General features: G+C 38.0%; 1 long non-coding RNA gene and 1 pseudogene across 1 annotated transcript in view; one reads left to right on the forward strand and one right to left on the reverse strand.

Moving 5' to 3' along the window:
* LOC118009355 overlaps positions 1–27,818 on the reverse strand; it is a 104,523-nt gene that overhangs the window by 38,710 nt on the left and 37,995 nt on the right. The gene's annotated exons all lie outside the window — the stretch shown is intronic.
* Positions 6,455–6,564, forward strand: LOC118009750 (annotated as a pseudogene).

Raw genomic sequence — 27,818 nt, forward strand, 5'->3', positions numbered from 1 at the left:
ACAGATGTCACTTGTTTGATAACAGTGCAGAGAAGAGATAGGGTGAGATGTGGAACGTGAGCGGGAGATTCTTTAAGTAGATGCATTCTATTCTTATAACCCATTTTTGTAGTATTGCTCTGATGAAAGTGGTTTCTCTTTCCCTGCTTAACCTGTGTCAGAGAATTCCTGTGTGCAGCATGGCGAATTACTGCCATATCCTGTTTCAGAGATGGCTGCTCTTCTGTCACGGGTGGAAAATTTTCCAGTGCATAAAAGTGTGAAAGTATATTATAAGGGTGTGAATGTTTTTGTAAACAAGATATTCTAGATGTTATTTCTACCCACAATTTACTTTTGTGCTGTGTGTATGTGTGTGTGTGTGTGCGTGCGCGTGCGTGCTTTGGCAGGATCTTTCAAAATACCAGCCAGAGAGTTTCAGTTCCTCAAACTAATCTCACCATCTCCTGTATTTTCTATCATTTTTCTGTCCAATGATAGCAGGCATTAACCTTGGTAGATCATCAGGCATTCCCAACCTCTTTCTGCCAACCATTATGGAGACTGGAAAAACTCAAGGCTCACCTTATCAGATTCTCTGTGATAAATAAATGAAAATAGTTCTGGTCAATGAGATACAAGTAGTAGCCTGCAGAGGGAACAGGGGCTCTGGGAATGCTTTTACTTTTCCTAACAAAAGTGGCCTATATTACATATACCATGACTACTATTCACTCCTCCTTTCCCCACTCCCATCTTCTATCTGCCTTTTATTCTTTCTTTGCTTTTGTTGTTGTTATTGCCTTGAATGAAGTTATGATGACTGGAGCTGCAGCAGCCATCTTGCAGCCAAGAGGGAGGGCCAAGAAAATCACAAAAATTCCAGCTCTTATCTTTTGAGACTGCAAAACTGATACCAGCAGCTGCCCATCTCCAGACTTCTTGTTTTGTGAGACAAAGGAATCTCCACTGCTTTGAATTGCTGTCCATCACATTTTTCTGTGACCTGTAGCTAGTTATATTCTGATACAGTACCTTTAAACAACATATTGCACTCGCCTGTGAATTCTCATGGATCTTCTCTATCGATTCCTTCTCTGCTAAAAACACCTCTCTTTCAGGGAAGGTGTAAATGATTGAATCCACATCCTCATCTCAAGTATATTCTCCTCATTTCATGGTACTTACTGGACACTACCAGTGGGCATCCCTTTACTTTTGACTTTTCACTATTAATATATTGCACTCTGCAATATTAATGCCTTCTATTTGTTGCTGTTTTTCCCTGAAGAGATATTTTTCTTTTCATGTTTTGCTTTTTGTTTTTGAGTCATAATGTCTAGTTTTTTTTTTTTTTTTTAATTCCCTTAAGATGCATAATACTGAGCTCTCTTCTTATTAGACCCATCCAAAGGTATTTTTGACGGATGGACAAGTGGCCCATTGAATTTTGCTAGCGGCTACTAGGCAACCAGAAAGGGTGCCAATGTGTGGTGATATTCACACACACAGCTAGGCCTCAACGTACTTTCATAGTGTCACTTACTTCAGCTGGGAAAGAGCCAGACTTGAATCTGGCTTTGCCCCCCTCCTCTTTTGCTCAGAACCGCTTTTCTCAATAGCTCCCCACTGCAGGATTCCTTTCAGAGCTCAAGCCCTGAACGTTTATGTGGCATGTACATTAAGAGAGTTCTTTTTTTCAAAGTACAGATCCTTTCTTCTTGATTTGCCATCTGACTGTGGTTATTTCTATTATTAAACATCAATGATTCATATTATATAACAGTAGTTATTTAGAATGAGAAGGTATAATATAAAGTAATAAGGTACCTTCAGCTGTGCGTTGCTTCATGGTACCTGGATGACTTAATTTTTTTTCATATTTCATTTTTAGCTATCCCTATCATTTCCATTGAATTGTACACACAGCATTTCCTTTTTTTTTTTCCTTAAAGAAAAACATAGAAAAGGGCAAAAGATTCCAACCTTTTGAATGTTGACTTCTTTTCTTTACACAAATATTTGAAAACCCTTGCTAATTAGAAACAAAACAGTACCTCCCACATTCATTTGGCTTCCCTGCGTCATCTCTGACAGTTATGAGAGACAAATACGTTTCTGCTCATTACTGGCACTGTTCAAGCAGTAAAGCTCAGGGAGAAGAAGATGTGAACAAATTGGTGAAATATGCTCATGGCTAACACACACAATGACTCAGTCCCAGGGGGAGACAGGAAACACCCAACATCATCCTATTTTTCCACATCATCAAGAATTTAAAGTCTTAAATAGCTTTCCTATGTCATTTCTTCAGGAACTGACTTCATATCCTTGTTTCTGATCTGAAAGAAATAAGCGCAAGACAGAGAGAGCCTTCCATTTTCCTTTTTAAATATAAAAGGAATGCAAGCTGGGAAAGACTAGCTGGAATGGATTGTTCAAGCCCATGAGGAAGACCATGACACATCTTTAAAAACTCTCGTGCTCCTTGGGCCCTCAGCACAGGACTGTCCCACGCTTGTCCTACTGACATAGACAGAAATCTGACTTCCAAATAGTTCCCTTTTAGCAGCCTGCCTGCTAGATTCCCTCTTGATGGGCAGGAAAGCTGCCGGCAAATGCACGGGATGCACAAGTGTGCCGCGAGGTGAAGGTGTTACGGATCTAGCACTACACTCACACCCCGCTCTGTCGTATTTTCACTTGTGCCTCCACTATCTCCTACACATAGCTTCCTGACAGTCCGCTCGATTACGGTGTAGAAATACCTAAGGTCAAAGTCAGGCTTATGTCCTGATCTACTTGTGGAGGTTGTTTTTTCCTCCCTCTGTATACTGCTTTGTTCTGACCTCTTTGAATGAAAAGAGCAGAATCTTTTGACTTCTGAATTCCAGATTTCACTCCTTCTTATTGTTAATACGTGGAAACGTCACAGCAAGGCTGCCTGGAGACGTGTTGCTGAAGAGAAAACACTGCTGGCTGGAGACACATCTGGGCATGTGTGCCTCAGACGTCTGTCTGGAGATCACAGGACCACCACCCAGAGCACCCAGAGCACCCAGAGCTGCTACCGCCATCACCTTTTACTGCTGGAGTGACATTTCTTTGTAACCAATCTTCCCTGCTGCATTTCCCTCTCCTTATACTCAACTGTCTCTGTCTTTGTAAACACAGCAGGGGCACCAGTTATGGGTGTGGAAGCCTCCTGCCCAGCTTGTCTCACTTGTCGCTCTGGAAGGGGATGTTTCCTGAGAACACAGCTCCTTGGAGTGAGTGGGTATGCTCTCCTGAACCAGTTGTGGGAGAAAATGTTTGAGAAGTCTCTAATAAGAACAGCTGCCACTAACATCTGGAAACTCCTTACCATTACAGAGTACCATTTCACAGAGCATGGCATTCTGAATCCTTACACGATCCCTCACAGGAAATGAGATTATGAAGATGGTGTTACTGTCCCCACTTTAAAGAGAGAAGACACTTTTAGATAAGTCACACAGCTAGTGAAGACAGGACCAGAATGAAGTCTGTTGCTGATATTGTGCTCTCAGCCATGCCATCCCCTCTCATTTAGAACAGAGATTCATGACCTTTCTGAGGCCATTTGTGCCTTTGAATATCTAATAAAAGCTATGAACATTTCTGAACAAATAGGCACGTATAGTTCTACACACAACCTTTTCATACAAGGTTAACCTGCTTATGGTCAACTGCACCCTACTTATGCGCCCTGATCTGAAGAAAGGCAGCCACATTTTGGGATGGAGAGGTGGAAACAGCAATGGGACAACCCAGGCCACCAATAAAGCCTACCAGGGAGAGGAGCCCTCCCAAAATAAACAAATACGCTTATGTATTTCAAGAATGATTATGATTATGCAATATTATTATTTCTATTAAGTGCTTTTTTGTGTCAGACGTTCTGCGAAGTGCTCCCATCTCATGTTCATCACAACTCTGTAAGTCAGGTGCCTTTACTGTCCCATTTTTCAAAAAGAAACGAGGTGTAAGCAATATACCCAGTGTCACAAAATCACTGAGCTTGTCGGTGACTGAGCTGGAATTTGAACCCAGGTAGTCTACCTCCAGATCCTACCACCTTATCCACTATACAAACCTTCTCTTTGAGTTATGATATGAAGCCGACCTGTCCTCATTATGATTTAGATGCAGGTGTGCTGGGCAATGAGCTCACTACCAGTCTTTTGCACACAGCACCTCAATTGAGGGCTCCGTCTTCTCTGCCTAAGAAATACTGCAATACTTTATTCTCTGTGGCTTCCAATTTACATCAGTGTTGTTCTTCCTTTGCTGATATTGTTTTATAGTGCTAAGTTACTGTATTTTATGACCAGGATGATTTTCTTTCTCTTTAACTCAGATTGCAAGTCTCTTAGGTGGGAATCACATCTCCATACATACTGTATATTCTAGAGTTAGTGCTTCCCAAATTTCACCATGTCCACTAGTCACTCAGGGAGCTTGATGAAATGCAAATTCTGATTTAGTAGGTCTGGGCAGGGCCTGAGATCCTACATTTCTAACAGGCTCCCTGGTGAGGATGATCCCACTGGCCCACAGATCGCAACCTGAGTGGCAATGTTCTAGAGCATACAATGCTCACTGTTAAACTATGCAAGCAGCAAAGAACACAGGAGGCAGGGGCTATCTATATGATAGAACCAGACTTATTTATTCAATAAACACTTGTAATAGAGTTCCTACTCTGCCTGATATTAGAAACAATAGATTTGAATTCTGGTTCTCCCATCATCTAATTCAAGGATGACTGACCGAATAATCTTATCTCCACTTTACGAATGGAGTAAGGACATTCATTCCTGATGAGCTGGGAGCTAGTATAATACACTGGAAGAGGAAGGCCTTGGAAATCAGGTAGACTTGTGTTGTAATCCCTCCACTACCCACGACTACATACCTATATGACATTTATTTATTCCTGAGGGAGTCAACAAACTTTTCTTGAACGCCTTCCAAGGACCAGGCATTAGGGTAAACACTGGGAATCTAAAGGGCTTGTGGGCTTTTTGCCAACACTGGAGCAAAGATGCTCAAGCAAATCAAGCGGTGCAGATGAGCATGATGAGTGCTGTGATACAGGAATAGGCAGCCTGTTTAGAGAGAATACTGAACTGCATCTAAATCAAATTACGGAGTAAGGGAAAGTTTGTTTGAGGTGTGAGTCAGCCAGACAGAAGGCAGGGCATGGCATGATACATGATGAAATGAACTTTGGAGGCAGGTCACAGAGAGTTAGCCCTTAATTCAACTCATGGCTATGAAGAATTGGGCAAGTGTCTAACTCTTTAAGTCTCAGTTTCCTTGTCTATAAAATAGTAATAATCACTGTAACCTTTTCATGGGGATTATATGAGCAATTCACATTGAGCACTTGGCACAACGCCGAGCATATGTGAGAACTCATCAAACAGAGGCTTGGGTGGGAAGATGTAAGCGTGAAAGAGCATGTTGCATGTGCAGATCTGAAATTGCTTCCATCTGGCTCGGGTGAAGAGTGAGAGTAGAGAAAAGGCAGGAGGTGATGGGGAGGAATGCACTGAGAAATCTTTTTTGTACTAATATAAGGGGTTTGAGCAGAAATGCACAAAGACGGGAGTGAGGATGGGATGAGAGTAGGGTGATATGGGGGCTGATACGGAACTAAGCAAGATGGAATATGATTTTGGTCAGCTTTAGTTTCCTCCCTCTGTGATACAAGAGCTTTCCCGAATTTAGAAGAAGCACCTCTCTGCAAAGCTTGGCGGGTCCAGTGGCCTGAGGGCCCAGGTTCTCTCCTTTGGCTTCATTACTTCACCCAGGTGTCTGATCCTTGTCTTTCTTCTCATTAGCCTGAATTTCTGATTCCTGTTGACTGCCTCCCAGATATGTCACCTTTGGCCAGCTGGACAAGGTTATCTGTGAAGTCACTGAAAGCAGTGCTTGAGCTTGGAATATTATAGGTGCTCACTATTTATGAGTGTTGAGTGGATGAAGCATGATATTTAATAAGGTCTGGCTGAATACCTTGTTTGTCTGCACCTTGTCTTGGCTGATTTTCCTAAACTGACCACTGCTTGATTTATGCCCCTTGTCTGGCCATCTCTCATTCAGCTAGACTCACACAGAGTCCTACTTGGAAAGATTTTTTTCCCCCAATTCTAACATGAAATTTCCCCCCCTGAATCAAATATATTATTATTTAGTAATTACTAAGTACTTGAACATTACAAAGAACAAAAAAAAAATTGTTCAGTCTCCTTTGGGTTCTCTCTTTGTCCATTTGCTATAGTTTTTTTTTTTTTTCCTCTCTCTCTCTTTCACATGTATGTGCATACATGTGCTTATGCCAGGCTTAATGAGAAAAGTGTGACAAATTTAGAATTTGCTTATTAGTGTGTGTGTAGTCTACTATGTTTCCACAAGAACAAATCCATAATTTATTTGAACTTGGTGTCACAGCTTTGCACAGTGGCAGTATCGTAGCCAATGAGGTTTATCCGAGGCATGATTATTGCTAATTGAACTTGGTGTCAATGCAACATGGAATTTTGGTTTTGTCCTCCGGATTTCAAAGTGACTGGCTCCCAAGGCTTCAGCTGTCTGCTTGTAAAGATTTGTTGTAAACTTTGCCCGTTTAAATCGTGAACACAGACTTCCTCACAGAAGAAAGTCAGAGACGAAGCTGCAATATGGCTGTAGAGAGTAGTCTGTGTAAAATGAGAAATGAGAAACCCCAGAGAAAGAATGTCCATTCTTATTTTCTGCTGATCTCTTCTGGCTGTTCGGCTAACGGCTGCTCCTGGGACAAGTTGGCTTCCTACACTCCCGTTGCTTGACCTATCCATGCATCCCCTCTGACTACGAGAAAGAAATCTCTCTCTCTTAGGTTTCATTGTCTCTGCTCACTGAACAGCTTGGGTTTTCTTCTTCCCAACTTTTTCTGTAAGAAGGTCAGGTAGAAGTTACTGTTCCTAGCTGACTGCTGGAATCTTCACTGGACTCATACCCGCCGTAGACTTCCAAACTGAGCTTATGAGTGCAAAAAAGGAAGGATGTAGGCAAACCTAAGACAACTAAAATTAAACCTTAACATAGGAATGATTTTAGTGGTTGGGTCACTTGAAGTTTGCAGTAAATGACCTCTTTCTTTTTTGGGTTTGTCACAAGGTGTCCAGTCCTGTGTGGCTTTCTTCTCACTAATCATACAAACATTAAATGAGAAATTGAGACTGTTACGGTGACAGATTCAGCTCTGATTATTTACATCTTTCACTTTACATATTATTTTTGAGTCCAGTATACATTAGCAACTTTTGAGACATACACGTTAGGTAACTTTATGGCGAATGGAATGACATAATTTCTACCTGCCACCTTTAAAAACTGGCAGGGCTTCGGTACGTTTCCCCCTTCCCCATTCCTCATTTTTTTCCTTTCCACCAGCCATTCCTTAAACAGGTGTTCTTTATTAGATATAAAAAGAATAGTCCAAAGTCCAATATTTAAAAATTCCCTACAAAAGCTACATTAAAAATAAATTGTTCATAAGGAAAAGTATAAATTTTTTCTACATTAACTGTCAGCACAGCTTGGGACTTTTTTCCTAGATGCAAGGTCAGTTCATATATCAGCACCTGACTCTTCACTGAGAGAGCCCCGGTGTGTGGTGTGTGTGTGTGTGTGTGTGTTATGTATGTGTGCGTGCGTTTCAATGAGATAATGAACTTTAGATCATTCTAGGAAAATAAGAATTCTCAACTCAAAATCATTTTTTTATGTTTTTTATGTTTAAATCATTTTTTAATGTTTAAATCATTTTACATAATCAAACCAAAGCATTAAATCATTGTATGAAATTACTTAGTTTGATATTTGTGTGGCAAAAACTCTAGGGGTAATGCTTATCATTTGTTAATTTCGTGTACATAGAGTCAAGAGACGAAGGTAAAAAGGACTCCATTATAGATCATCCATCCCACCCTGACCTGGAACAAAGGTCAGACTTCTGAGTCCTTGTCTCTACTGTCTGAATGAGTCAATCAATATGTACTCTTGGCAAAGATGGAGGGAGGAGAGAATCAGGTATAATTTTAATGCTTTCCCTGCCATTTACCAAAATGTGTTTCGAATTTTTCTGAAAACACATTTACTTCTCTGATTTGTAACTGCCAGTGCTTATGCAAATATTGCATAAACCTTAATTTCTTTTTTGAGCACTTTCCACATCTGGTCTTTGCCCTTCTTTTTATTATTTAACTTCACAAGGCTTAACCTTACTACAGACAATATTCTCCCCCAAAATTGCTGTGCTGAGGTAGACTGATTATCATTGCATAAATATCATCTCCAGATAAGATGTATTGACTGCCCACCCGTGGAAGGCACTGAACTAGGCCTCGCAATAAATGTTATTGAATAGCTTCCGCCTCTGTTCATAAGATCTGTGCCGCTCAAAAAGTAAGGCAGAAATGACCTCATCTCCTATTTCCCCTGCTGTACTCTGAATATAGATTTATAGTTGGATTTCTTCTTTCTACTTTGTGATCTGGAAACTCTCATTATGAAGCAGTTGTTCTTTCCATAAACTTTTTAGATCTTTGTGAGCTCTCTTTTATTACTTTTTTATGCTGATACCCTCTGGCATCAAGGAATCCTTATAAGGGATATCTATAGGCCTATTCCCTTGGTCATTATAAAAAAGAAGACTTTTTTTTCATCAAGTAAGAATCTGGTGCAAATGTGAATCATAACCTAAAGTTTCCTTCATTCATCAGAAAGTTCATCACTGTCCATCTATCCGATAGTGTTTCAGGTACTTTTGATTTTAAAAATTATTATTACATTTAGATACAGGATTTAGATTCTTTGAAACAGTAAAACAAGTTGGGTTTAAAAGGAAAAAAAAAATAAAAGTCAGGTTTGATGACATGAAATGCTTGCTTGAGTTGAGCATCATTTAAGAAATACATTAAACGATTTGTATGAGAACATTTTGGATGTAGGTAAGTCATAAATATACCCATAAATCTGTATCCTAGAGGAGGACAGGGGGACACTGCCTCCTTTGCTTTTTCTCTTTTAGAGAGTATTTTATTCAGTATCACACTCAGGGCACGGCACCGAACAGACTAATTCAAATCGTGGTTTTGTCCTGCTTTACGGCATGACTTTGGACAATTCAACTTTTCTGACCCTCAATTTCCTTACCTCTAAAATTGGAGCAGTGGTATCTATTTAGCAGGGAGGTTGTTATGAATATTTATAGGTGGTGTAAAATGCCTTATACGTAGTCAGTCTTAGATATATTGGTAACTATTAGTATAGCTTTTAGCAGCCCTTGAAAATGTGTTTAAAAAATCATTTAGGCCTCCAAAATTATATTTGATCTGTAAATGTTATCAAACCTATTGTGTTCAGAGTGATGTCCTTCCTGCTACTCTCTTAGTTCTCTTATTGCTGTATATTGCTTTCGCTAACCAATTAGTTTATAGAAAATATGCAGTGTGTAATCACAAATGAATTTTTTAAAAGCCTACATAGCAGGACTTAAACATCCAAATGAGTCCTTTAAAGTGCCCCATAGGGAAACTCTACATTACACTAACATCATTACCATTGTTGAAGATCATTTTCAAGCCTCCCTTTGAAAAATGCCTTCAAAGTCAATATGCAAGCCACCTAAGAAAATCGATGACATTGCTTTAGAGTCACTCTTTATTCCTATCAAAAAGAAAAAGTGTCACCTAGCTTGACTCTTCACTTTATTAAGATAATATTTACCCTCAATTACGTTTAGCTCTTCCCCTTTTCTTTCTTTTATTTTTTTTTCTTTTCTTCTTTTTGTATGTGTGGTGGTGAATTTAGTTAAAACAGCTCGAGTAGTGAAAGTCATCAAGCATCTCAACAAGATGGACATCCAAACATTTGCCTGGATAACTTGACATGCAACAAAGAATCCCAGAACCTCCAAAATAAGCCACAATTAGACCACCGTCCCCTTTAGGCATCAATAATACTGGGAAATATCTGGAAATCTAGGCTTTGAAGTTTTAAGTAGCACATTCAATTTCTCTGGTCTTCAGACATATGCTTAACCACGCAATAGACATTCAACCTCTTCATTTTTCCTCAGAGCAAGCTATTGAGTGTGAGTGTGTTGATGCTCTTGGGGGCAGTTTTGTGGGTAGAAAAGACCAGTCAATAGTTAACATGCTTTTAAGGAATAGTGGTCAATCTATTCAAGTTTGAGATTTAGAAGCCTAGTTCTTCCTGAAGCTTTAGGTTCATTTTATAAAACTGACTATATGTTTATATGTCTACAATAACTTTTAAGGGCCTTTGAACAACAGTTGGATCTGTTGGCAAGTGTATACACCTTTGAATCACTTAAATGTCATGGATAGAGAACACTTTCTTGTCTTTTCAACTGTGTCAGTGATATGACTGGAAAGTCTCAAGAATTTAATAATTTCTTACGAGACCTAATAAATTAAAAATACAAATATGGAAAGCTTTAAGTTCTTTTAAATGATCTGATATTATATAAAAGCCAAAATTTCCACTTAAAATCACCAATCTATTTAAATTCTGCTTATACATTTTATTTATTCATTTTGCTTATACATTTTAGCTCATAATTACAAGGCTGACATGTTACTCTAATAAACTAAATTCTCTTAAACTTAACACATACTTAAAATACTGATTGTTCACTGTTCACTGATATGAAAATAATAATGCAATGGGTGTGATACTAGCCTGACCTTTGTCCTGCATGCTAGACATTTCAAAATTCTCTTGACTATTAAATACACAGCTCAAACTTATATTCAAAACTAAACTCTTAATCTTCTACCCTAAGTATGTTCTAACTGCAATCTTCCTGTACCTATAAATGGCAAATTTATTCCTATAGCTGCTCAAGCCCAAAACTTTGAAGTCCTTTTTTACACTTCACACTGACATCTGGTCCTGAAATTCTCCTGATACCACCTATAAAATATGTCCACAATCCTACCATTCTCATCACCTTCATTACTAGTCCTCTGGTTCAAACCATCATTATTTTTTTAAGTATTTTTTTTTCCTTTTTAAGTTTTTTTTTTAATTGAGGTGAAGATCACATAACATAAAATTAACCATTTTAGAGTTAATTATTCAGTGGCATTGAGTACATTCCCAATGTTGTCAACCATGCTCTTTATCTAGTTCCAAAATATTTTCATCATCTCAAAGTAAAACCCTACACCCACTCACATGTTACTTCCAAATCTGCTTCCACCCAACCCCTAGAAATAATCTGCTTTCTGTCTCTATGGATTCACTTATTTTGGGCATTTCTTATACATGAAATCATGCAACATGCAACCTTTTGTGTCTGGCCTTTTTCATTTACCATAATATCTTTGATGCCTTTTTATGGCTAAATAATATTTCATTGTATGTAAATGCCACAATCTATTAATCCATTCATCTGTTGATGGACTGCCGCATGCATTTTTGTAATAGATGTCTATCTGCTCTTCCTGCTTCTGTCTTTGACCTCTTGTAGTCTTTCTCAACACAGTAACTAAAGAGAAGCTTTTAAGATGTGTCAGATTATGTTACTCCTCTGCTCAAATTCTTCCATATCACTCTATCACTTAGGCTAGCATCCAAAGTCTTTATAAGACCTTATAAAATTTTTAATGCCTCCCTACAACTGTTACCTCTCTCATACCCTATTTTCTATGACTCTCTTCTTTACACACTCTATGATGGTCACAAGGTCTCCTCCAAAGTCTCGAATGCACCAGACATACTCCACTTTAGGACCTCTACATTACCTTTCCTCTAGACATCCCCACAGTTTACTCCTTTGTCTCCTTCAAGTCTCTGTTCAAATGCCCTCTACTACATTGTCTCTTCTAATCTAGATCCTCCTTAATGTGCTTTATGTTTTTATTTCTATTTTCTATATTTTTCATAACATATCACCTTTTAATATACTATAAAATTTACTTGTCTGGTATTAAACAGGTTCTTTTAGAAGCAAATCCTAAGACAAAATTTCAGTGCAATAATTTACTGGGAGGTGACCTCAAGATAAAGAGGCAGGGCAGTAAGGTAGTGAGTCAAGGAGAGGTAGGTTATTAAGCAGATTATCTCTGTGGACAATTGAGGCTCAATTGCTTCCCACCAAGAGATGAGGAAACTAGGGGTATGTACCTATCAGCACCCTTCCTGCCATTGGCCGAGGGCTGTTTTCAGGACTTCAACACTCATTTCTATCTTTCCTCTAGTGTGGGAAGAGTGCTCCTGGGGCTCAGGCAGAAAGTTGCAGTTGTTCGTTCATAGTTAATAGTCTTCAACTAATGAGTGTGGAGGAAATGTAAACAGGGCATTGGCATGATCAGTTCTACTCATTTATTATGTTTATTGCATTTATTCCTTGACTAGAAGGTAAGGTTTGCAAAGGGAGAGATTTTTCTGCTTTGCTCATGAGTGTATCCACATTGCCCAGAACAGTACCTGGCACCTAGCTTATAGTCAATAGATATTTTTGAAGAAAGGAAGGAAGGAAAGAAAGAAGGAGGGTTGTCTTAAATATCTTATATTTAATTCTATATCTGCATGACTTGAACAATGTTTCTTCTGGGGGTTACAATTTTGTTGCCTAAAACGTTTTTTAGAGTCCATTTCTCAAGAGTGATGTTTTTGGTTGCCTTCTCAGTTTGCTGAAGTTATAAACAATCAAAAGTTCTGGTCAGGAAACAACTGATTCTTTGTCTGTGATGTGGCTAGGATGGACTGACCCCTACTTATTGTATGTGACAAGGACTTCACAACTTTTTCTTTTTTATTGCAGTAGAGTTGACACACAATGTCACATTAGTTTCAGGTGTACAAAATTATGCTGTGCTCACCCAAGTGGAGCTACCATTTGTCACCACACAATGCTATTATAATACCATTGACTATACTCTCTACTGTAACTTTTATCCCCGTGACTTATTCATTCCATAACTGGAAGCCCATATCTCCCACTTCCTTTCATCCATTTTGCCCACCTTCCCACCCACCTCTCCTCTGGCAACCATTAATTCTCCGTATTTATGGGTCTATTTCTGGTTTTTTGTTTCTTCATTTTTTTGTTTTGTTTTTTAGAGTCCACATGTAAGAGAAATCATATGGTAGTTGTCTTTCTCTGCAGGACTTCATAACTTAAAGCCAAAGCTAATCATATACTCCACAAGTCAAATTACTCTATAATCCTCTCTCCAGTGGCTAAGCCTCTTGATTGGATTTTGCATTGCTTTGACTCTTAAAATATGCAGAATATTTTTCCTTCTAACATTAGAGACCCCTGAACTTGACAAATTGTGCATTTTTTAAATACTTAAAGAATTAATACATATGTATGTACATATACATATATACGTATGTTTGAATTTTGGACACCTCTTGCAGCTTCCAAGGTTATTCCACTAAAAGGAATATTTTATCAGATAAAAGCTTATGTGGAAGCCCAAACAAATAACCTCTGAGGTTCTTTGATGGAAGAAGTAGGGAGTTTGGAATCCTGTCCTCTTGAAACTATCTAACCAGTAAAGAAGTCTTAGAAGCACAAAGTAGGTCCATAGGAATGGAATACTGGAAGAGACCCTTCCAATCCCAACTTCCAGATTTTCTGTGCAAGAATCTGCTGCCTTCTTTTGGACTCTTCTTTGGCTTTCTAATGCACTTTAGACTTAATTAGATTATAAATATAATTTTAAAAGCTATCATTCATTGTGTATCTGCTGTATGCAAGATAGCCATAGTAATTTGATTTGATCTCTAACCTTCAAAGTCTTCATGCAACATAAGTAAAATTAAACATGCAGAAATAGGTGAAGAGTTGTCAATTTATATAGCTAGAAAGTGGAAGAATCAATATTTGAACCAATCCTGTCTGTTCTAAACCTTGCTAGGTATGAACAGTGTTTTATCAATTAGTGGATAGTCAATAAAGAACAGTGAAGAAACAGTATTTTATATAAACAATGTTACTGTTTTTTTTTTTTTGTTGTTGTTGTTGTTGTTTGTTTTGGTTTTTTTTGAGAAGTCTCAAGATTTAGATTCCAGAGAAAGCATGCTGTTCCTGACTCTGGCATCCAGTTCATAAATTCACAGTATTATATGTGAGAATTAAACATTGCATTGGACAAAAGTCTTTAATCTCCAAAACAGGAGTTTTGTGAGAAAACTCCTTGAGCAGAAAGGGAATGATCACTTATCTATGCAATTTTATCCACAGTGGGCAGATGAATGAGCCCATCATGAAAGAATATGATGTTCTAAATGTCCTTCAAGATCTTTATAGAGTGAGGAAGACCAGAATAATGGGGCAGGTGGGGAAACATCTCCAGTGGAATGGAGTTGCTGTGTACATGTTTCAAGTGGTAATGGACATTAGAGTTGAAAGAAGAAGTCCTATATCAACTGTAAGATCATTAGTCTGGCCAGAAATGAAATATTCTTTCAATGATACCTGTTCAGGGAAGCGGGGGGGAAAGAGAGAGAAACAGAATACCAAGGCATATTGAAATATCTGGAAGCTATATGGCAAGAGGAAATTATTTATAATCATTGGATTTTTATAAGAATCAGCATGAATGCAATGTCTGTTTTGCAGCTAGAACTCTTCCGTATACCACAAATAATATCTTTGGATAATGTTTCTAAATTTGGTGTGCTTATCCTATAAGTGATATAATTTAGGTAATTGTTATTAATCATGACCATATTCTAGATTGCTTTCCTATTCCCATTTCTAACTGCCTATTCTTTCAATGGGACCCAAGAGATACAAAATTTGGGGATATGATTATGTAGCCAGCTGCCTCTATTAATGAGATTAATCTATAGTAGACAGAAACTAAAAATTAAATTAATCTATATCAGACAGACATTAAATATTCCCTTAGAAGTCCCCTGGTATGATGTTTCCAAAGCAGTGTTATGATTTATGTAAATCATATGCTATAAAAGAGTTTAGGAGGACTTAATGTAATACTCCACATCCAGAAAAAAAATTTCACAGATCATCACAACAGATCATCACAAAAAGATGAAAACTAAACTATTTAAAATTTTAGAAAGTCTCTAGAGAGAATATTCCTTAGCCTTTTACAATGTGTGTGCTAATGTTAATCTCCGTCATTAAGCATAAAATTATCCTTATTCCTAATTATAATTTCTTTTCTGCATCGTAAGTTTATTTCTTTAGTCACCAACTGTTATTATCTATTAATACTATCACCCTTGCTCATCCTAAATAGTTCCTTCAGAGTCTATGGTAAATTCCTAGGTTACTGAGGGGCAATATAGCCTTCTAGGCCCTGCAACTAGCCCGCCAGAGTTCAAATTCTGACCACTGGAACTTGTGGGCAAAATTACTTAATTTCCCTATACCTAAGATTCTCCTTTGTAAAATGGAGGTAATAATAGTATATATCTCTTATTGGTTGGGTACTAAATGAGATTTTTTAAGTAAAAAATATAGGACAGTACTTGATATATGGTAAGTTCTCAATGAAATTAGCTAATATTTTCCCTATCTTTTTATTCTGAGATAACTGATTTTTTACAAAGTGGGGATTCATCAATCCCTGGAGTTTGTAACTTTAAGCTGAATTTTTCCAGCTGTTTCTTTCAATTTTGTTCTTTTAGTAAGTAATCTGACTAGATGTCATATTATATAGACCATAAAACAACTATAAATATTTGAATGTATCATCAGCCATGTGCTCATTGATCCAGATCACTTTTGAAAGGTTGAGTACACTAATTATTTTGAATATACATCCAATGACTGGGAGCCCAGACATACCTTTAAGTCATTGCATGCTTGGCTATGTGCTAGGGATTTTCTTTTCTGATTAATGTAGATCGTTATCTGAAATAACTAGAATCCATTTTTTGTTGGTTCTACCACTGTCTGATGAAAGCAATGGGTCCCTATCCTCTTTCTGGATCTTGTTCCCTTTATGCATTTGGTTTGAACAGTAATTCTGTCTTCCCTTATCTGGTTTTGGCTTTGGTTTTGACTGAACGTAGACTTAGTTCACCTTGATCTCTCAAAGCTAGTCTGTTTTTTTTTTAACTTTGTGTTTTACAGTCTGGCAATCAAGCAATCAATCAATGTATCTTAATGTATTTTTTTTCTTTGTGTTTGCTTTTGTTCTCTGCAAATCCTATACAGCTTTTTGTGCAACATTTGGGCCCCAAAGTAGCGGTGCTTTTCTAAGTTTCGCCTAACCAGTAGTGTTCAGAACGGCTGCTGCTGAAAAATCGCCTTGCTTGTTTTACATGATATGTCTATTAATGGAATCCAATATAGCACTTGCCTTTTGGTGACAGTGTTACACTGCTGAATCATATTCAATTTTTCATCCATTATTTCTTCCCTTGTGCATCACAGAACATTTGTCTTTATTAGCTCTCCCAGTATTGATTTCCGCTCCTCCCTTCTTCTATTGATATCAAACCACATTTTAATCATATCTTCCCAACTAGATTCTTGTGTTTTAACATAAAAAATGTCCAAGAGGGAAACATCTTCTTCAGTGGATTTAAGCAAGGTATATTCCGTTGCATGACATTGCGAAGTACTAGGTATTGAGAATCTTGGAGAATGGTTGGAAGACTTCAAGAAATGACTACACTAATTTTCCTTTGCCCTGAGGAGGGCTTCATAGATATAAATTGCCAATGGTAATGGGTTTAGGCTAATTTACCAGGAAAAAATCAGTTGAATTTTAGGTTTACAAAGTCTCTAGGATGGGCAGAATTGTGCTTATCAGCAGCCCACTTTATTGAGTGTCTACTGTATGTAGGGCTTCATTCTGGAAGTAATGTTGAATAGCATAGTTTTCTTTTTATAATGAATTTAAAACATACTTCCAAAGTTATTTGAGTGTAATGGGAGCAATTTTGAGATTTATTTCCAGCCAATTAAATGTTAAAACTATGCAACAATTATAGAATGTAATGCTTTTTCAAAATATAAACACAATCATGTTACGTTACATGCTCCATGCCATTTTCCTTTAGTCTCTATATTTCAGAAAAGAGTTCCTTTTTCATTTTTTTAATGAAATAGTTGGCTATTTATAACTTGGCCATTAGAAACTTCTAAAATTTTTTCAATGAAAAAAAACCCTTCATTTTGAAAAAGTTTATCTGGTATTAAATAACCGAGTAGGATCCAAATTACCAGCTAACAGTTCACATCTCAATAGAAACAAAACATTAGAAAGTTTCATGACAGAGTTACTACAAAGAATGATTACTTGGATCGGGTTTCTTTGACATATGACTATGCTTTCTTTATGGCCTCATTTATTTGTGGCCTCTAAAGGGGTGTTTCAGTCATAGTAGCTATAGGCAATTCATTATTCCTTTTAAGAAAAAAAAATGAAAATGACAACCCTTTATTTTTAAACGATCAACTGCATTGTCCTTGCTATTTCTAATGATAGCTATTTGTTGAAAGTGACTGTAAAAGCTGGCAGAACCTAAAAAGACTACTGGTTGTATCTCCTCTAGCTGTGAAGATTTTTCAAACAGGAAAAGCCTAATTTCATTTGGTTCTCCATTTTTGCTATTAAATTCACAGAACTTGACAATAGTCTCAGGTGGGCTCAATCGAGGTGCAGAGGCTGGATGCGTCACTGTAAAAATCCAACACCATCTCACAGGGCCACGGGGGCGCAGCTGGCTCCTACTACCCAGACAGAAAACAGGAGGCCAAAATCCCCGTTTGTTTCTTTTGAGTATAATTTACTGTGCAACTTAAACTCTGGACCTGTTTAATGGTCCTAACAGCAGAGTTTCTAGGCCAACGACTAAATCAGCGGCAGTGCTCTGCATTTGGAGACAAGCCTTATGATTTACAAAATTTAATAAGCTGGGCCCTCATGACATTTCCCCCCAAGATTCTGCTTTTATAGTCACTGCCAAGAAGCCTGTCAAAGAAGCATATACCCATTGGCATAATGAGAGCTTACTTTAAAAAAAATTTTTTTTTGCACAAAAGCATATAAATATACTCCTACTATTGATAATTCATCAACAACAAATAAATTCTAGAGCATTCCCCTTGCCGGATATGGTAATACATTAGTGACTTTTTTGCATTGCTTTATGGGAGTGATATTTCCTGGGTAGTATTTTTGTGAGTGTCTGCCAAATAGAGTACAGACGAAGATGACTTAACAGTTTCTCATCGGCACACTGATTTTTTAAGTCAAGGTTTGCCATAAGTCAAAGTCCCTTGAAAGTTCTTTTGTATTGTGAGAACACACAGTGTTTTGATTTCTTCGTCTTTATTTTCTTAAAAGTTACAACTGTTTAGCAGCTTTGCCTAAGAGGCTTCTACTAAATCAGCCTGGATTGTGTTGCTTTGTTGTATCAAGATGGCTCTTTGGGGTCAACTTTGGTTTTCAAATATAAAACCCCAAAATGCATTGGGATGATTCTGGTTTATTAAAATAGGCACCACTCTCACCAATCATGCTTTGATTGTCTTGGGTGCCTCGGTGTGTCCATCATGTGATATTGCTAAGTGAGAAGCTTGCAAAAATCACAACCTGATCCACCTGGAATTTCTGGCTCAGTTGCTAGTCTCTTGGTAACTGACACACCTGGTGGTGTTATTTTCTATTAAATAAAATTATGCAATTCATCAAACTTGAATTAGAAGTAGCCCTGAGGTTACTCTTTTGAAGGGATGTTCCTGTTGAGATTGCATACAAAAAATAATGTATCTTCCATTGTTTTAGGCTTAATCACCCTTCCTTTTAAAGATAGATTTCCTGATACCAAAATAGGCACATACTCCAAATCTTTGAATCGGTTTGTCTTCTGTGTCCTGTTTCCTGTCTCCCATTGTTCTTGTCTCCTTTATTTCTTCCAATCAACGTCTTGTTTTCTCTGTTACATGATTCACATTCATGTAGATTAGTTCTGCAGCTTTTCCCCCCTATTCAACTCAGTCCTGGGGGAATTTTATTTATGATACAAATGTATACATTTTACACTGTTTGGGAAGCCTGGCTTACATATAATGATAAATGTGAGGAAAAATAGGTATATTCTATTATCATAACCTGCCTGCTCTATTTTCTTTCCACTAGGGAGTTTTCATGGGTGCATGGCAAAACAAATTGCAATCACCTGGGTGTTTTCCACTCTAGTTCTGTCATTCTGAATGATGTATTTATTCTTTAGTTGAGAATTAATATATTTTTCTATCTATCTATCTCTATGTACACACACATAACTTTGTATATGCATGGTCAGATGATAAGCAACAACTAAAGAGAACAGTGAAAATATTTTTTTTTCCTGGGATCAATGAAAAAATGTTTTATGTTCACATTTAAACGTTTAAGGCCTGGGGTAAGACAGCTTTTAAGGTCAACCAGACAGGAAGATTTTCCTCTCCTAAGCATCTATCAACAGTCCTTGGAAGAGCAGTCAGCACTAGCATAATTTAATATGCCTTCTCTGTGAAAAGAATGCCTCTTTGACATGTCTCAACTTGTGCTTCAACTGAAGATTTTCAGGTGGTCTATGTTTTGCCGCATTGATTTATTTTTATCATTTTAGTCACAAACAGTTTCAAATCCCTTTTTTTCTTATGTGTTCTAGAAGCCAGGAAAATAAAGACTCCTAAAAATTATGCATTTCGCTGGTGCTCCCTTTCTACACTGAAAACAAGGAACAGTTGCTACCCTGCAGATGGTAGGCAGCCCTGTTCCAGGATATGCTGAACCTGCAGGTCATTTGTGGCTAGACTGTGGCATGGTTTGGGATTAAGCACCAGGCTTGACAAGCGCAGCTGGGAAGGGACAGAAAATAAATTGGATGATGTCTTTTACCAGCAGGGGGCGCTGCAGAGCAAGAGTAGTTGGGGATGTTCAGCCAGTTAATCCAAAATAAAATATGTAAGACTGTTCCTTCTGTTGGGGCAAAAGATGTGGGAGGGGGAAGAGGACAGAAGAAGAATACAATTGAAACCAATCAGGGAAGTAAAGTGTGTGTGTGTGTGTGTGTGTGTGTATCTAGCAATATATAATATAAAATTCTTGGGAAAAGTATGAAGCAATATCAGGAGAGTTCAAAATCCATACTGGTAAAGACAACTTTTTTTTTTTTAATTTAAGAATCATAATGTTTTTGCAAATATAACTAAAGATGTCAATTTAAGATTGCCGAAAAATGACCCTCCCCTCACCCCTGCCCTCCTCCTCCAAAGACAAACCGTATGCCTTGAAGATATTGCAATGCATTTTCTTCTGGGGAGGTACTTGCTCAGAGAAATAAATCAAACATTTGTATACTTTTCCCATTGTTTGTTTCTATAAGACAGTGTTCTGTGAATTGTGGTGCTTTAAAAATATATGACCGTTGCAAAGAGGGATAACACAAGTTATATATTTACTGAAGAAAGTTATCTGGAATATATGGACTTAAACTGGTATGTCATATTTGGAAGGGGAAAATTAAGCTATATTTTCTTAGAGCAGGATTTTCCTCTGTGTTTGGAATATTGAGAGTTGTGAATATAAAGACATGTTCCTGGAATATCTCCTCCCCTGCAGAAACTCAGAGCTGAGTGAGGGTGTAGGAAAACAAACAAACAAACAAACAAAAACCCTACCAGGATATTATCTGACCACAAATCATACAATGCTGGGGAGCCACTGGTCCTTAAATTTGCAGTCTCTATGTAATCTAGAAGAATCTTATTTATTTAAATAGATCCAGTCTTTATAGTAATCACAGTAAATTCTTTAATAAAGAATTCTAATTCTAGTAATAAAGCAAGTAAAGGGAAAATGTACATAGAATGAAGAAGCTGGAGCACCTGTTGGCAGAATCTCATGGGGGAATACTGGTTCTAATATAAATGCATTTGCTTTACCCAGCAGTTCAGGAACATCAGCTAAAATATCATGCTAAATGAAGGAAAGGAAATGGAAGAAACTGTTGAGTTTAGCTTTATATAAATACTGCAAACGTTTATGCATGCATTGGATTTTTTGATATCTATTTAAACTAGTATTGATCAGAATTCTTTAAAAATGACATTTGGTACTTTGAAAATGGTCCAGAAAGTCTTTATGACATGATATGTTATCATTCCTTCCAGGTATGGACAGGGATTAGCTGAAAACTGGCTGAAAGCTAATGCATGAGTGAATCAGGTTATAAAATTGATACCATCTATGAAAGTCTTCAAGAATTCAGTTCAACAAAAACTTATTTAACATCTACTAAGTGCCAGATACTATGTTAGGAATTAGCGACCATTAGAAGAATAAGACAATTTCACTGGCCTGAGGACCTTAAAGAGTGGTGGGAAAGACATCAGTGATTTTCAAAACAATAGGGCAAAGTGTGGTTTGAGATATTTCTACAGTGCAGCAGAAGTTCAAGGGGTGGTTTTTGTGTTTGTATTGGGGAGTGTGATGAGTACTTAACCCAGGCGGGGGGAGTCATGACCAACTTTCTGGAGCAGATGATGCCCAAGCTGGTTTTCAAGGATTAAGTTAGAGGGTGATGAGAATTGCTATTGCAATTAACTAGTGACATAGGTCTTGAGGTTATCTTAAAGGGATCATTTGTGTGTTTTACCATCTTAATTTTTAAAAACCACTTCATATATGTGACTCTGTCTTATTTTTCAGAATCTTTCAATTAAATCTCTCTAAGGACAGCCTGATACTTTAGAGAATAGGATTCGATCATTCAATAGCATATTCCATTAATTTAACTTATTTTAATATGAGGAACAGCCATTTATTCATTGACAATTAGTGAGCATCTACTACATGCCAGGCACTGTTCTACACCCTGAATTTGAATGAAAGCCTTTCTCTTTTCTCATTAATCTTATATCACATTATGGGATTAACCCAAATCTATGAACAACAGCTATTACAGCTTATAAAACACTTTCTCATGCATACTTTAATTTTTACAACAGTTCTGTGAGATGGTAGACTGTCTTTGCTTCCTTACTCTGAAGCTGACTGTCTCACTTGCACATCTGTGAAACATTAAACCTGAGGTACAGAACCCCAGGAATACCTCTCCTCTAGTTTGACCCCAACATGACCCTGAAATTTGATTTTTAGAACTACAGCCTCTTGGTCCAATTTAACAGATCAAATTTAATAAATACTTGTTGTTACTATGGGCCAAGCCCTGTTTAATATTAGGAATACTATCTCAGGGAGCTTATAGATAAAACTAAAAGAAAGTCACATTGTGCTATGAGGAGGTATAATGGGGTAAGAGAAAGACAAAGGGAAGTATGTTAGCGAAGGTTTCTGGTAAAAATTTGTTCATGTGGGTATTCAGGAAGAATGTGTTGGAGTCAACAAAGAGAAGGTTTGTACATTGTGTGTGTGTGTGTGTGTGTGTATGAGAGAGAGAGAGAAAGAGTGAGAGAGATTGAGAGACAGAGAGACAGGGCGGGGGAGGGAGAAGAGGATTCCAGGAAGAGATAAAGAGTGTGAGCAAAACTATAGAGGCGGGTTGGATTATACAAATGACATTCACTGGAAGAAAGAACTCTGCAAGAAAACCAGGTTTGGAATGGAAGAAGGTCTTGAGTTCATTTTGGGGTGCGATGAGCTTGAGCTTGAAGAGTCTTTACACTAATAGAGATTTTTAAGTAGGAGGTTGGGTTTCTAGGACTAAAGGTCAGTGGGGGGAGCACTGGAGTGAGTATATACAACTGGAATCCTTAATATACAGATGTCATTGAAACTACAGTCATGGAAAAGATCACTTGGGGAGAAAGAGAAAAGGGCATGGAAATGATACTACCCGTAGCCAAATATTAATAGCCAAGAAAAAGAAGATGATCAACAAAGAAGACTGAGAAGAAAGAAACAAAACAAAATAAAATGAAACAGAAGAATGTGGATATTGTCACTCAGGCTAGGGGAAGAGGCTTTCTAGAGGGAGTGACCAATGGTATCAAATATTTCAAAGAGGTCAAATAGGATGAAAAATGAAAATGCCAATTGAATTTGGCTCAAGGTAGGTGGATCATAATGAGAACCATTTCAGTGGGGTGATGGCGATGGGCTGGGAGCCAGTGGAGAGGGTTATAGAAGCTGATGACAACAGAGGGCCAATGAAGCCAAACCTTTCTACTGATAAATCTGGCTTTGAAAGGTGAGAGATAGGTATTAACCTGAGGGGGATGCAGGCCTACGGAGGGTTTCTAAAATGTAAAGAGAGGCTTGGGCATTTTTAAGAATAAAAAGGATCCAGTTGAGAGGGCAAAGAGGAAGATAAAAGGAAGAGAGAGGAAAATGAACAGGTTATGGTAGAAGAAAGAGAAGTTTCCTAAGAAGGCAGGAGGGATAGAACCCAAAGTGTGGATAAAAGGATTGACCTAAGATGGGAAAAAGGACCCTCCCGTATAATAAGAGGAGGGAAGTGGGGAGGAAAATGGGTGCAGTGCAGGCAGTTTTAAGCGTCTGGCAATGGAAGTGATGGCATTCCCCTGTGGTACTTTCTATTTTCTCTGCTAAGTGGGAGTGGAGGCCATTAGCTAAAACTGAGCCGGTGGTTGATGATGGTATATGGCCTTTATGCTGTTTGAATCTTAGTTTCCCCTATGGAGTTTGACTTGGTTTGTCCCTTTTTCTTGAGACATTGCAGGCTACTTTCCCCTATCAAAATCTGGCCTTGGAAGTTGGGGTGGCCAGATAGCCAGGGGATCCAGAAATATCCTATTCCAGACCAAAGTCAACTTTCCCAATGAGAGAGATATGCAATAAGAAGTTATGAAAGGGGAAAAAAGGAACATATTGCCAACTTGACTTGGATCAGACCTTAATCTGAAGGGTTCCGGGAGGTTAGACTGGAGCACATGGCCCAGAGGCCAAGCCCTACTCTGTCCAGCCTTCCCTTGCCATCATCAAAACAAACAAACAGCACACTTGAATTTCAGATCTTCTCTCATTCCAGCTGATCACATGTAAATGAGAAGGCTATATGAGGGTACCTGTGTCCTGAATGCCTTGGACAAGCTGGCTCCAAGCCCAACATGGGGCAAAAGTCCTGGCTTAGCTGTTACAGCAAGAAGAGTATGAGCTCTTTTATTCCAAGGTGGTCCCACGTATCGGGGCAGCATCCAGGGACTGGAGCCCCGATCATCACTTCTGGAGAGGCGTCACAGTATTTTATGTTTGGGACATATACCCCAACTTTTCTCCTGCAAATGTATACTTCCCTGAATCACACAAACAAAAACTATGCATGAATCTTAAGTTTGGTGGAAGCCATTTCTGGGTTTGGGTAAATTGTTTTATAGTTAAAATAAATTATTATGCTTCCCCACTTACTTAGTGTTAGCAAAATACTCCAAAGAGAGTAGGAATGAAAACACCTTCTATTGACCTTGTTGATCCAGGTGCTACTACCTTTTCTCCCCTTTCTTTCATAGCCAAACTTCTCTGAGCTCTACATCTGCTTCCTTCCTTTTCTTACTGACTTCATCAACTCCTATCATCTGCTTCTATCCCAGAAAATACTCTCAGGATTCACCAGTAACTTTTCAATTATTAAATCCAATTTTTTTCTTAGTGCATATTACCTTTCATGATTATAGAATTGGACTCCACTAATTTGCCTTCTGTGGCAGTTTATCTTCCTGGTTCTGCTTCTGTCTAAATACTCTGTTATGTCTACCTGTTCCTTTTTCCTCCCATCCTGCCTCTGTGGATATCTGCCCTCAGCCTCTATTCCTTACCCCCTCTATTTCTTCCTGGAAGACATTTCATGACTCCAACTATCACCTCCTTTCAAATAAATCCCAAATTTATTTCTCTACTTCGGACATTTCTTCCCAGGTCTGGTCTCCTATCTCCAGCTAAATCATGCAGAGATCCTACTAGGTGTCCTTCCACTATCTCAAATTTAATAGATCAAATGCTGAATTAATTATCCTTTGCACTTGGTTTCTTTTTCAGTAACCAGAAGATCATCTGGATGACAGCAGAGGTTCCCACACCCGATTGATCATCAGAATCCTTCTTATGTGTGATGCTGGACTCTGTGTTCTAAAGAGCTCTTCAGGTGTTTCCAGTGATCAGCCAAATTGGAAGCACTGTTCAAGGGAGAGGATCATCAAAGTAACTGATCTGAGGTCCTAGGATGTCATAAATTTATTCTATAATCTCTCTTCCCCCCAATTAGCACTGATATTTAATAGCAATATGATACTGAAAGCGCTATTTTATTTCCTTGAGCCTCAGTTCTCTCATCTATAAAATGAATATCAAAATAGCTACAGCAGATTATTGTCACGATGAGAAAGTAAGGGTAGATATGTAAAATATGCAGTAAGGTGGCTTGTATATAACATGGGCTTTCTATTTTGTTTGCTCCACCTCCATTTTTTTCTAGTTCATTCTCCACACCACTAGCAAATTGATTTTCTGTAAGTGTCACTTTTATTTTGTCACTCTTCCTCATGACCTCTGTGGTTTCCCATTACTCTCAGCAATAATACTCGGACCCCTGCTCCAAAGGCAACTATGTTTCTTTACGAGTAGTTTTGTGGTGTTTAACCACCTTTAATTTCTGACTTGTTATCCATGTAATACAAAATTTAGAAAGATTGTTTTTTATAAGTATGAATGTCAGTAATTTGGAAATTTGAGTCACGCCCCCCCATTGAACAATATAAAAGAATAATCATTATCTTGTCATGCTAGTCCACAAAAATGCAATTGACCCTTTGTAGCAAAAAACCATACCCAGTCATAAAAATATTAAAAATAGACGAAATAGCAAAAAGCAGTTCCACTGCGCATGTATATTAAGTACTTGCGCTCCCTGTACGTCTCCATCCCAGAACTTCTGGGGATGGGCCCCTGAGCGATATAGCCAAGTGTACGTTGGCTCTGAAACACATTCCCACTAAGCTGTCAATGACTGATTTCAGATCAGCCTTTGAGCTGATAGCAGGAAGGGAGAGGGAGAGCGTGAAAACGTCGGATGCCTGGATGGAATGAAAGGTAGCCGCAAAAATAAATGTCTTACTAGCCTGGTTTTACTTGGTTGGCCTCCTTCAATCCATGCGGGCCATTCACGTTTTATATTGTCAGGTATTGTCACTTTATTTCTTCCAGTTCCCCTTAATGATGAGGGTTGCAGAATGGTGGTATTAGCTGTTTGGTTAAAAGGCTTTTTCCAGAACTCCCCAAATAGCTTGCTGACCCCTCTGGTTAGGATGGTCTTTCCCAAACCCGGGAAAGGGAAGGCGTTTTTTCTCTCTCTCAGCACAGTGGTGTGCATGCTGCACACAGAAGCCGTGTGACCCAATAAATTTGCTTCCAAAATGAGTGTTTACCTCCAAATTTGCTTTTATAAAGAAGTGATTAGTGGGGCCTCAGGCTTTCCAAGCTACTCACTTCTTTGAAAGTCTCCTTCTTTGTTACTCTCTCACCTCAGCTCTGGGAGCGACTGGGAGGAGGAGGAAAAGGGGAGTTACTAATCAAGGGGTATAAAGTTTCAGTTAAGCAAGATGAATAAGCTCTAGAAATCTACTCTACAATATTGCACCTATAGTCAACAATAATGTATTGTACACTCCCAATTTGTTAAGAGGGCAAATATCATGTTAAGTGTTCTTACCACAATAAATACAATAAATTTAAATAAATAAGTAAAACTGCTATTAAAAAAAAAAAAAAGAACCTACATGAATAGAGAAAACTGGCTAAGAAACCCAGCCTGCCACTAATGAATTTTGCTGACCTGAGCAAAGGACTTAATTGTCCAGAGCCTCAATTTCTCGACCTGGAAAGTGGTGATGCCGGAATCCTCCTCAAACAGGGATATTGAAGGATTCAGATGAGAGTCTAGGAGATCATAATGGTATTTATCTGTTATCTAAACCTGCTCTGGCTCCTGCTAGGTACTGGGAACAGGTTTTGGTGACTTTTTAACGAGTACAGGCTTTAGTTGATACCAAACTGCTTTCCCTTTTGATATAACACATGCTGCTGAAGAGCGGAACACAGGTAGCAGGAGTAAATAGCAGAGATTATTGACGACTTCTCCTAATTCCCTGAGGTCTACTTTTACGTCTCTCCTTTGTTTAGGGCTCTCTTTTACTTTTAACCTGCAGGCAAGGCAAATAAACACTGTTTACAAGATATTTGAGTTCCTCCATTCCCTGACAAAATTTCCTTTCACCTCCTCTCCACCAAAAAGGCCATAGCAATGACCAAAAAGGCTTAAACAAAAGGAGGCTGTCAGTGGAGAAGCACCTGTCCATTTGCCCAGAAAGCATTCTGATTCACGGTATTACTCTTTATGAGGACTTGGGGAGTTACTAATTTGATTTTGGTTTTATCTGATTTTGATTTGATTTTATCTGATCATACCGTAAACATAAAATTCTTCCTAAAGTGAAAATGTCCCCATTAATTTTTTTCTCATATACCTATGCATATTCTCATATACATATCTCTGTTTTGAAAAAACAGAGAAATGAGGATAAAGTATAGGAAAGAACTAGAAACAACCCACACGAGTGTCACCTAGAGATTCTTTTAATTAATAGAAAGTATTTCACCCTATGAGTCTATCGTGACATTTCTGCCAGAAATATTTAAGTTGTTTACAGTTTTTAAAGATAAAAACCTGTACATCCATGTCTATAGCAGTATTGTTCACGATAGCCAAAAAGTGGAAACAGCTCAAATGCACATCAATAGTTTAATGGATAAACATTATGTGATATATTCATGCAATGG

The sequence above is a fragment of the Mirounga leonina genome, unplaced genomic scaffold (genome assembly GCF_011800145.1).
Source record: "Mirounga leonina isolate KUSES-001 unplaced genomic scaffold, KU_Mleo_1.0 Mir_127, whole genome shotgun sequence".
In the NCBI taxonomy this organism is placed as follows: Eukaryota; Metazoa; Chordata; class Mammalia; order Carnivora; family Phocidae; genus Mirounga; species Mirounga leonina.